Below are 11,831 nucleotides of genomic sequence, written 5' to 3'. Positions count from 1 at the left end.
TTAGTGTACTAGAAATGGCATTAACTCTTCATTCCCCTTTACACATCATTCCAGATAGAGTACCTTGAAAAGCATCCTGTACATTCTTCAAAAAAAAGTGAGCAGTTGGAGCATAAAAGACAGATAGGTATGTATTTTATCAGAAAATATTCAAAACTTAAAAAAAAAAAAACTACCTGCAGAATAGGAATACCAATGAGGGTTTATGAATGAAATAGTGTAACTTTTGAAATCACATAGAGATTAGGGCTTATTTTGTTTCTAAATTGGTCCTTATTCCTTCATTCAATCATGCATTTTAACATCATCCTTTTCAATAAAGGAGGATGTTAATAAAGTCAATAAAGCTCAGCATCACAATGTAGAAATGCACCAGGTATTCACATGCTCTGATATTCCCTTAATAGGCTCAATGCCCTAACCAAGATGACTGTGGCCACCTTCACAAATAGGTCAATTGCTAAGTGACATGAGTGTGTTGGTCTATTTAGTGACACATCCAAGGGGGTGATCATGGGAGTGAACCCAATGGGTAATTCCATCAAAGTGGTTGAAGCATTCTTGCACATATAGAAGTAGACTGATCAATGAAAGGAAAAACATACTAACTGCTGATGCTGTAGTTGTGACAAGAATTTAAAAAGACATTAAGGGGCTTCCCTGGTGGCACAGTGGTTGAGAGTTTGCCTGCCAATGCAGGGGACACAGGTTCGTACCCCGGTCCGGGAAGATCCCACATGCCGCGGAGCAGCTGGGCCCATGAGCCATGGCTGCTGAGCCTGCGCGTCCAGAGCCTGTGTTCCGCAATGGTAGAGGCCACAACGGTGAGAGGCCCGCGTACTGCAAAAAAAAAAAAAAAAAAAAAAAAAAAAAAAAAAAGACATTAAGATGGTATTTTTACTAAAGAGAGTAAGGTTTGCTCTTCCTAATGTAGAAATATTTTGTCCATGGGGCATGGAAATGTTTCCAAAATATATATTTCTAAGCAGCTGTAATGATGACAACTCTCCTATAAAGTGATATAATCCAGATGACATCCCTCCTATTAGGTGATATAATCTATGTCCATAATTTCAGATTTTAGCACAGTATTACAGTGTTGATGTTTTTCAGCAATCTAAAATTACTCTCCTTTGATCTAAGAATTTAGACATAAGACAAAGAGTGAATATCTTTCCTGCATTCAAAAAGATTATCCTGTACAAAAAGATAAGCCAGAAAGTAAAATAACTTTTAAAATATTTTACAATATTAAGTCAAATTCAATAAAGAAGCAACAGAAACATAGAAAGAAACTAATTTTTTTTTTAATGAATCTCATTGTCTGTCAAATTGGTGGCATAGTCACAGACAGGAACTCGTACAGGTGAATTCGCACATCTGGCCGTGATGATGTAAAAGGGACCAGACTTTCCCATCTGAAACAACTGAAACCCTGGATGCAGTGTAGGAAACAATGATTCTCAAGATATTGGACATCAGGTAGTGAAAGATAGTGACCCCCGAGAGATGAGAAACCAGCAAGGTGAGCAGTACAACCACCCCAGCTTACATCCTGGAGAGAGCCACCTCCAGGCCATAGTGCAAGGAGAAGAAACACTGAGAGCCCCGCTGTCCCCCTGAGCTGATGGGATGGGGCAGGGAGTTTGAGGAGACTAAATTAGTTTTCTGCTGCTCTGGCAACAAATTACTACAAATTTACTGGCTTAAAACAAGCAAAAAAATTTATCTACAATTCTGGAGGTCAGAAGTCCCAGATGGACAAGCACAGCTGTGTTCTTTCTGGGGACTCCAGGAAAGCATCTGTTTCCTTGCCTTTTCCCTCTCCAAGAAGCCTCCTGAATCCCTTGGCTCTTGGTCCATTCCTCCATCTTCGAAGTCACCAGTGTAGCATCTTCCAGTCTCTCTTTCTGTACCTCAGGTCCTCCAGCTTCCCTTTCTTAGGATCCATGCAATTGCACTGGGCCCACCTGGAAAATTCAGAATAATCTGCCTATCTCAAGATCCTTAGTTTAATTTCATCTACAAAGTCCCTTTTGCAATACAAGGTAACATCTTCACAAATCCTGGGGCTTAGGATGCAGATGTCTTTGAAGGGTGAACAGTCATTATTTAATCTACCACAAAAGCCAAAGCAGCTAGAGTTTGCATCACAGAGAAGAAGAGAAGATGGGTGCACAGAGTGAGAACCCTACAGGTCTAGAGAGGGGCCCCTCAAGTCTTCAGCAGAGGATCCTTCTGGGTATTCAGCTAATTGTTGATCATTGCATGCACGTGAGGAAACTAGGGTTAAGGGGGAGACATCTCAACAAGATGAGCAGAAAAAATCTTAGGGGCTCACTAAGGACTGGTTAGTGTCTGTTTCCATCACCTGAGTAGAAAATTTCATAATTTATGGACACTGAGTATTCAGTCAGGATTTTTGCCTCAGGAGTAAGGCAAAATAAGCCCTGGATTAAATATCACTCTAGTCCTCCAAATCAAAGTTTAAAAGCAAGATTCAAAAGGATTAAAGTATTTCCAAGTAACTTAACCACATCCCAGAACAAAACTCAAGAAGATTTTCAGGAATACAAAAATACTCAGCACCCAAATATTAAAAACTCACAGTGAAAGGCATTTAATCAAAAATTGCCAGGTGTGCAGAGAAGAAGGAAAATTCAACCCATAATTAGGAAAAAAAATCCATCAATCAAAACTGACCCAGAAATGATTCCGATGATGGAATCAGTAGACAAGAACATTGAAACAGTTATAATTTTATTCCATGTGTTCAAGAACCTAGAGGAAAAATTAAACATCTGAAATTGAGACAGGAAAGATATTTTTATAAGGCCCAAATTAAACTTCTAGAGATGAAAACATATTATCTGAGATGAAAAATGCACTGAATGGGATTAGCAGCATCTTAGACATGCAGAAGAAAAGTTAGCAAATTTGAAGACATAGGAACATAGTTCCAAAGTGAAACACACAAAGAAAAAATAACTTTAAAACATAAAAAGTATCAGTGAGCTGTGGAACAGCCTCAAGTGGCCTTATTTGCATGTTATTTGAGTTTCCAAAGGAGATGTGCAGAGATGAAGAAAAGGTATTTGAAAAAATAATGGCTGAGGCTTCCCTGGTGATGCAGTGGTTAAGAATCCACCTGCTAATGCAGGGGACACGGGTTCAATCCCTGGCCCGGGAAGATGCCACAAGCCGCAGAGCAACTAAGCCCATGTGCATAACTACTGAGCCTGTGCTCTAGAGCCCGCAAGCCAAAACTACTGAGCCTGAGTGCCACAACTACTGAGGCCCATGTGCCTAGAGCCCGTGCTCTGCAACAAGAGAAGCCACTGCAGTGAGAAGCCCGTGCACTACAATGAAGAGTAGCCCCCGCTGGCCGCAACTAGAGAAAGCCCACACACAGGGACAAAGACCCAACACAGCCAAAAATAAAAAACAAACAAACTAATTAATTTTTAAAAAATGGCTGCAAATTTTCCAAATTTGATTCAAAATATAAACCTATAGATCTGAGAAGTTGAGCAAGTGAAAGCACAAGAAACATAAAACAACTATACCAAGACACATCATAATCAAACTGGAGGGATAAATAGAAACTATTAAAACCAGAGAGTAGAAAAAGTCACATTACATGAGCAGCAGAAAAAAAAATAAAGATGATGGTACATTTTTCCCTGGAAACAATGCAGGCTGGAAGACAATGGAGCAACATCTCTTAAGCACTGAAAGTGGGCTTCCCTGGTGGCGCAGTGGTTGAGAGTCTTCCTGCGCTGCAGGGGACACGGGTTCGTGCCCTGGTCCGGGAAGATCCCACATGCCATGGAGCGGCTGGGCCCATGAGCCATGGCCGCTGAGCCTGCACGTCCGGAGCCTATGCTCCGCAACGGGAGAGGCCACAGCAGTGAGAGGCCCGCATACTGCAAAAAAAAAAAAAAAGGAAAAAAGAAGAATCAGAGTTGTCAGCATTGGAGCTGGGATACAGATGTTACAGATGAAGTTGAGTAAAAATCTTGTGCTGAATTTGAATGCGAAATATTAATAAGAGCTCAGGATATATTTTGCTTAGGAAAATACATAATTATAACTGTATTCAATAAAAAGTCTTAGGTCAATGAAATAGAATTGAGAGCCCAGAAATAATCTATACATTTATACTAAATTGATTTTCAGCAATGGTGATAATACCATCCAATGAGGAAAGAAATGGTGCTGGGACAACTTGATATCCACATGCAAAAGAATGAAGTTGGACTCCTACCTTCAAAAATATACAAAAATTAAAATATCAAAATGGATCTAAGACCTCAACTTAAGGGCTAAAACTTACAACTGTTAGAAGAGCACATAAGCATAAAGCTGCGTCACCTTATATTAGTCAATGGTTTCTTAGATATGACACCAAAAGCACAAGCAACCAAAGAAAAAATAGATAAATTGGACTACATCAAAATAAAAATTTTGTGCTTTAAAGGACACAACAAGAAAGTGAAAAAATAACTCACAGAATGAGAGAAAATATATACAAATTATATAACCAATAAAGACCCAGTATCCAGAATATATAAAGAACTCTTACAACTCAACAATAAAAAGATAATCCAAATAATAAATGGGCAAAATATCTAAATAGATGAGCCACAATAAATGGCTCATTTTGCCCGTTTTAAAAATTAATTAACAATAATAAATGACATATTTTGCCCTTTTGAACAATTAACAAATGGGCAAAAGGATCTAAATTGTCTTTGTAAAATTCTCCAAAGAAAATATATAAATAGCCAATAATGACATGAAAAGAGATTCAACATCATTAGCCATCAGAGACTGTAAATCATAACCACAATGATATACCACTTCACACCCACTAGGATGATTATAATAAAAATAATAATAAATAATGAGAAATAGAGAAGAGTTGGTGAGGATGTGGAGAAGTTAGAACCCTTCTATATTGTTGGTGGGAGTGTAAAATTGTGTAGCCACTGTGGAGAATAGTTCCTGATAAATTAAACATAGAAATGCCATATAATCCAACAGTTTCACTTATGAGTATATATCCAAAAGAATTGAAAACAGGTCTTCAAACAAAAACTTACACACAAATGTAATAGCAGCACTAATTAAAATAGCCAAAAGTTGGAAACAAACCAATGTCCATCAGCTGATGAATAAACAAAATGTGGCCAATCGACACAGTGGAATATTACTCAGCCATAAAAAGAAATGAAGTACTGACACAGGCTGCAGCATAGATAAACCTTGAAAACATGATGCTAAGTGAGAGAAGCCAGACACAAAAGACCACATATTTTATGATTCGATTTACATAAAATGTCTAGAATTAGCAAGTCCATAGACAGAAAACAGATTTGTGGTTTCTAGGGGTTTAGGCAGGCAGGACTGGGGAATAACTGGTTAATGGATACAGGGCTTCCTTTTAGGGTGATGAAAGTATTCTGAAACTAGATACTAGTGATTATTGCAAAACATTGTGAATGTAGTAAATGCCCCAATGGCAATTTTTATGTTATGTGTATTTTACTACAAATAAAAGTACTAGAGAAGAGTAAGCAGTGAATATTATAATTTCTCTACAAGACAAAATATAGTTTAAAGAATCTGGAAAGGGAGTAGGTAGGAGATATGGATGAAATGAGATGGGTCAGAGGTTGATGATTGTTGAAGAAGGATGATAGGTACACAGGAGTTTCTTTCCATTATTCTTTTCATTTCTATTAATATGCCCATTATATATATATATATATATATATATATATATATATATATATATATATATATATATATATATATAAAACTTTAAAAATGTATCAAGGAATCAGTGACTTTTGTGGATTCTTGTTGACGTAATAATCAAGGATAGTTCCTTGGAAAAAGTTCCAAGGAACTTGGAACTATAAGACTATAGGCTATGATTTTAAAATAATTTTATTTGTGGCTTGATAGGCTATTTTTTCCAATGGTATTACTTGACAATGCCTCAGAATTAAATTTAAAAGTGCAAGATGATTGGCATAGTTGCCAAGTGAATATTGATTTTAGAAATGGAGGCATAAGCATAGATGCCTTAAAATTATTCAAGCCTTATCTCAGTGCCCTGTACAGCAGACTCTCAATAAATATTGCTTTCTGAATTAACAAATGCTCCAATATGTGTGTTTTGTCCTAAAACTTACAGGATTATTGTGAATAAATGAGTACTGTTAATTTTAGGGAATGTGTTATTTCCTCTTGAGGAGTGAGATCACAATGGCTTTAAGTGTTTTGAACCAATTAACTAATTTAAAAAAGAAACAAATTTGTGCTTAAAAACAATTGACAAACTAGTCAAAATATAAGTTGTTGATCTAATTGTAGCTACCAAATCAATTTGAATGTGTGGGATTAATCTGGTGCTTAGGAATCATGTAGATATGATCTGAAAATTTAATCCATAATCTAAGACTTCAATGCCAATCAATTCATATAATTTGGGGATTTAAAAACATGTCCATCTTAAATTAAATCAGCAGCTTTTTTTCATTTAAATATATAATTCTGTATTTAGCCCAGCAAAACATTCAAAGATTAGAGTTCTTTATTGTGTTTACAACTCCACCCATTTTTACCTCCCCAGCCAAACATTCAAAGATTAGAGTTCTTTATTGTGCTTACAACTCCACCCATTTTTACCTCTCCAGCCAATTGTTTTGACTGAACAACAGTACTTTGTTCCCAATTATGATACCATATTAGACTCCAAACTATACCAGGTATGCAATAAAGAGCTGGCTTGGCTCAATACAGGAGATAAATCTTGCCCTGTAATCTCTGCCTAGGCTACCCACTGAAGCCTGTCTTCTGCCCACTTCCACCCAGAGTGATCATTTCCTTTCTAGCTCTGTCACTTTCTACTCTTGCCATGGTAACATCCTATTATTTTCCAGAGCAGTTTATCTGCAGCTTCTATAGCATCAGAATCTCTTTCCTTCTCTCTTCTCTGTGGAGGTTTACATGGCCTACAGAATTATCCGGGATTTCTTTTGATCATTCAAGATCCAAATCATTTGTTCAAGAAAACTATAGCACTAATTTTTACAAACTGTTGAAAACCAACATACATGCAACACATAATTTACACTTAGTATGATGATACAAAACATGTAGAAATTAGAAAAACAGAATCACATGTTCTACCTGCAAGTACAATAGATATGACTGCCTGGGTAAAGGGCCACAGCCAGAGCATGCTACAGGCATGTACCCAGGAAGAGACCCATGGAATTGTCTAGAAGGTTCCCACACTGGCCCAAGGTGGAGGTCCACTGGTACAGACATCACTAGCCATCTCTCAGCTGCCTTCAGGCAAAAGGCACTGAATATTAGACACACCCTTCCAAAGACTTTACAAGAAGGCTCTTTTCCCTTTGCACCGAAGAAAACAAGGTTAACTCCTTCCAGGTTAGAAAAAGGAAAATGGAACTAATGGAAGAAGATCTCTCGGGCTGTGATCATGTCGGGTAAAGAAATGATGACGATGTGTTTGCTTCTACTGCCTGTTCAGGGTAGCCTTTCCCATATACACACATACCTGTAGACACTGTTGAGTATTAGCACTGTGATTTAGCATGCCTTGGTTAATACTAAAAATAAAATCTTTTCCCCCATATTTCATTGTGATACAATTTCCTGTCTTAAAGAAAGATGGAAACTTTTACTTGGAAGATATATAGTTAGAATTTCCTGTAATACTGAATTAGCTCCAGTCAAAATGAACTATTTTACACTGCCATTATTACTCATTTACCAAAATACTTTGTTCTGGGTTTAATATTTTCTTAATACTTTTAACTTTTCTAAGCACTTTCTCATTAGACATACTTAATGGCCTCACAATAAGACTCAGAGTCAGGGCAAATACTACTATTGTCAAATGTCAGGATTACAAGAAGTGGCAGTGAATAGTGACAGAATTAAGATTATAATCTGCATTTCCCTACTCTTAGTTCCATGCATTTTGGGGAAAAAAGTATCAAAAATCAAATAAAACAGTTTCTTCACATAGCTCACCAAATATCTGTTGCATTTTTTAAGTGACAGAAGCAAATTTTATTTGTTTATGATGATTATGTTTGCCTTGATGCTTTTTAAAAATACTTCAGTAAAAAATTACATGAAAAATCCCACAAAAGAGTCTTTTAATGCCATACCTTGACAATAGACATGTCCATACAAAGCTCTGAGGCTCTATTACATTTTTATTATGATATGATTACGATGTCAATGCATATTTCTGAAGAGCTCTATCCGACTGTAATTTCAAGACAGCTTCATTGCATTAAGGAACAAAACAGTCAACATAACATTGCGTTAATTTGGGGGTTTTGACAGAGAGCCGTAAAACAAAGGAATGTGCCAAATCAAGTCAACCTGGAGTTTGGCTTCTCTTAGGGTGAGTAGTATGATGGAAGTTCTTGGTTCTAAATATAGGGACCAGCCGGCGATGCAAAAGGAGACCTGGGAGCTTGGGCAGGATGGGCTGGAATTAATTAACGTGCCGTTGGGGGTCTCAAGTCTGCTCGCCCTGACTGCTGACTTTCTTCGTTACTGGATCTGGTTCTCGCAAGGATACGCAGCCCTTTTATGCTGCCCTACTATTGAGGCCGATGGGAGTGGGGTTGGCAGGCATTCCCCTTCTTTTCTTTGGTATTTTTTTTCAACCCTGTATATTTATGGGGTTTTTAAATACGATTTTTTCCCGTTTACCATATGTCAAATTCTACAGTTCAATAAAAATACGCAAAGGTCTTATCACTCTAATCTCCTGAGACAGACTTTCCTCCCTCCTATATCTCCTATACTTCCTCAAGCACCTAAGTACTAATTACTAACATCTAAAATGCTCAGCTGACCGAATTGCATTCTGTGTCCACTTTTAAAGACCTCAATTCAATTATGCACACTGATGTGGGCACCCAGAAAAAACAAATCCCTGTCTGAATTTTCCCATGGTGCAGCTACTCAGCTCTGGGACAGTTCAGCATAAAGATGGTTTGCCCTGGAACATAACACACTCTTTTTAAAGGGAGCCCGCACCCTCCTTGCTAGGAGAGAGCACGGGGTCTGGTATCGACACTGCAGCAGACTGCCTTCATCAGAGCCCGCTGTGATGCTCCCGGGAGCGCGGCCCTGCTTGGTGCTGGGAGCAGATTAAAGTTGTTCTAATTTTCCATCTAAGCCAGATAGATGCATAAGCAAGCTGTTAGGTTGTGCCAGCATTGGCCTAGGATGCCCTCGTCTTGCTCTTCAGCATCTAGGGTAGTTAGCAGATCGGTGAAATTGGCAAGTAAAAGCACAAGGAGGGTGGAGGTGGGGAAGGAGTGAAAGACAGAGGTCGGAGAAAACCCCTCCCAAATCCAAGCACAGATCCCTGCTGAAGTGGCAGTGAAAGTCAAAACGCACCTCAGCAGCATGGAGTAAAAGATGCCTGCAACCAACAGTGAGGATACCCGTCATTCCCCTCCATTTACAGTCAAAATGGTCTGCCAGGCTGCGTTCTACACCAGAGACTATCCAAACGGACAAACAGGAATTGGAAGGCAGCTGGGTTGTCACCAGAGAGAATATATTTAATATAATATATAATATATATAGCATAGAAAATGGACTAGGGAGAAATACACCCAAACATTAGCAATCGCTATCTCTAAGAGGCAAGACAAAGGGTGATTTTTAATGGTTCTCTAATTTTCAACTTTTTCAGATTTATAATGAGTTTTATAACTCCTATAATGTGTACATATTTTCAATCAGGAAAAATAGAGTGTGTAAAAAAGATCCCATTATTTATGCTCCCAATGTCAAATTGCACAGGACTCTGAGGCGAGTGGGCAGGACACTTAGTCTCGGCCATTTTTCCTCAGTCTCTCCGCCGGCACGCCTCCCAGGACTGTGGCTTGAGGGGGCCCTGAGCAGGGCTAACTACCTGGGATGCTCCATTGTTCGGTCCCTGCTAGTTGCATGTCTCCTGAGTGGCCCTCTGTGTCTCCCGTGTCCAGCCTGGGGTGCAGGAGCTGCTTTCAGAGCTGAAGCTCTGGGACAGGGACAGGCCTCCCATAGCAAGTCAAGCATCCTTGTCCTCAAGCCTTTCCACCTGCGGGCACTTGCCTGGAGGGGGCGTGGCTCACGCAAATGGGGATGTGTTCCGTTTTACATCTAAAATGATGTTTTCTTCTTCCCTCGTGCTACCCTCAAGTTCCCCCCTCTGTCACCTCTATCCACCATCTCTACTCAGTTCCGAGTTCAGGTTCTTCACAGAAAGACAGAAATCGTAGCTGTCTGCCAGCACTTTCAGCTTCGGCCCCTGCGAAAGCCCTGGAATAAGAAATTACACAAGTGGCCTGGTAGGAATAGGAAAAGAGCAAATATCGGGGCGAACAAACACAGATAAAAACGTCCGTAAACAACCCTGCCACCTTTTTGCAATTATACACAAATGCTGCTTTTCTTGAGCTGTAGGAAGAGAAAATAAACTCTGAGAATCAGGAATTCAGAGTCAGACAGTTGGAAAGGAATGTGAGTGACTGTGTCTTCCCGGAGCCACTGGAAGTCGGGCTGACCCTAACCACGAGCTGGCAAAGCCACAGTTATGTCAGAGTCCAAGTTCGTCTCTCTAACTCAGCCTGACAACCGTGTATGCCTTCATCCTTAGCAGATTAAACTGACCAGCAACTTACATTTTTTAACTCAAGATGATATTTTCTTGGAGTGAGTAACAGGAGCATGATCTTGATCACTTTGTATCTTACAGCTCTTTAGCGTTTTCTGTTTCTGATTGGGGGTGAGGTATGTTTTCAAGTATGCAAACCCTTCTAGGATGTGTGGCAGGAGGCACCGAACCTTTAAAGTTTACCCACCACAATGAATTTTGAAGGATTTTCGCTTGGGAACTAGTTTCCCTCTATAGGTTTGAGGCTGCTGTGATGTGCAGGGTCTGAGAGAGCAAATACTGATTTGGGGATTCTTGTGGGCAATAGAAAAATCCCAAATTGCCCAACTCTATTTCCATTCAAACTGGAACCTAGAAGGACTCTCCAGATACATGGGAATGAAAGGAAAATCAGGAAAGGAATGGACCCGTGAATTCTCATCCATCAGCCCTTTCAGAAAGATTTTGTGAAAAAGGAAAAATATATATAAAGAAAACTCAGACTGATTGGGAATGAAAGGGGGAAACATGTTTCAAAAATACTGTAAAATATGCTAAGAGTCCATTGGCATTTCTGAAGCTCCCTCCTACCAAGCATGGAGATTCTGGGGGTCCACATGGCCTGTGTGCTGCGTCCCCAGACCTCAGGTGAGGTTTGCCCAGCACGGTCTGTCTTCTCTCAAGAGCATGGGCACCAAGCTGAGGTTTACCAAGTTTTCCTCATCAATCCTACATTGTCGCAGTGAGGGTCACCATCTAGTCTTAAACAAGAAGACATGGCTGAGAAACCCTCTGCTTCCACACTAGTCATGTGAAAGATGAGCTTTCCAAGGACACTGCCAATGTCCACATATTCGGGGGTCTTTCTTATCATCATCGGCCCTTTTCAATTTGGAGAGATTATTTCGCCACTGCCATTCACACTCAGCTAAAAACACAGAAGTGGGTGCAGATTTATTAGGATTACGCTGATAAACAAAACAAAAAAACTTTTAGAGTAGCAAAACCTGTGTTGAATTAGGTCATAATAAAAGAACAGTCTCTCATGGGTTTAAACTGTGGTTTGGCCAACATTCTAGACGTACACACACACACACACACACACACACACACGGAA

Source organism: Mesoplodon densirostris, chromosome 15 (assembly GCF_025265405.1).
Source record: "Mesoplodon densirostris isolate mMesDen1 chromosome 15, mMesDen1 primary haplotype, whole genome shotgun sequence".
Taxonomy (NCBI): domain Eukaryota; kingdom Metazoa; phylum Chordata; class Mammalia; order Artiodactyla; family Ziphiidae; genus Mesoplodon; species Mesoplodon densirostris.
This window is presented reverse-complemented; position numbering follows the sequence as displayed.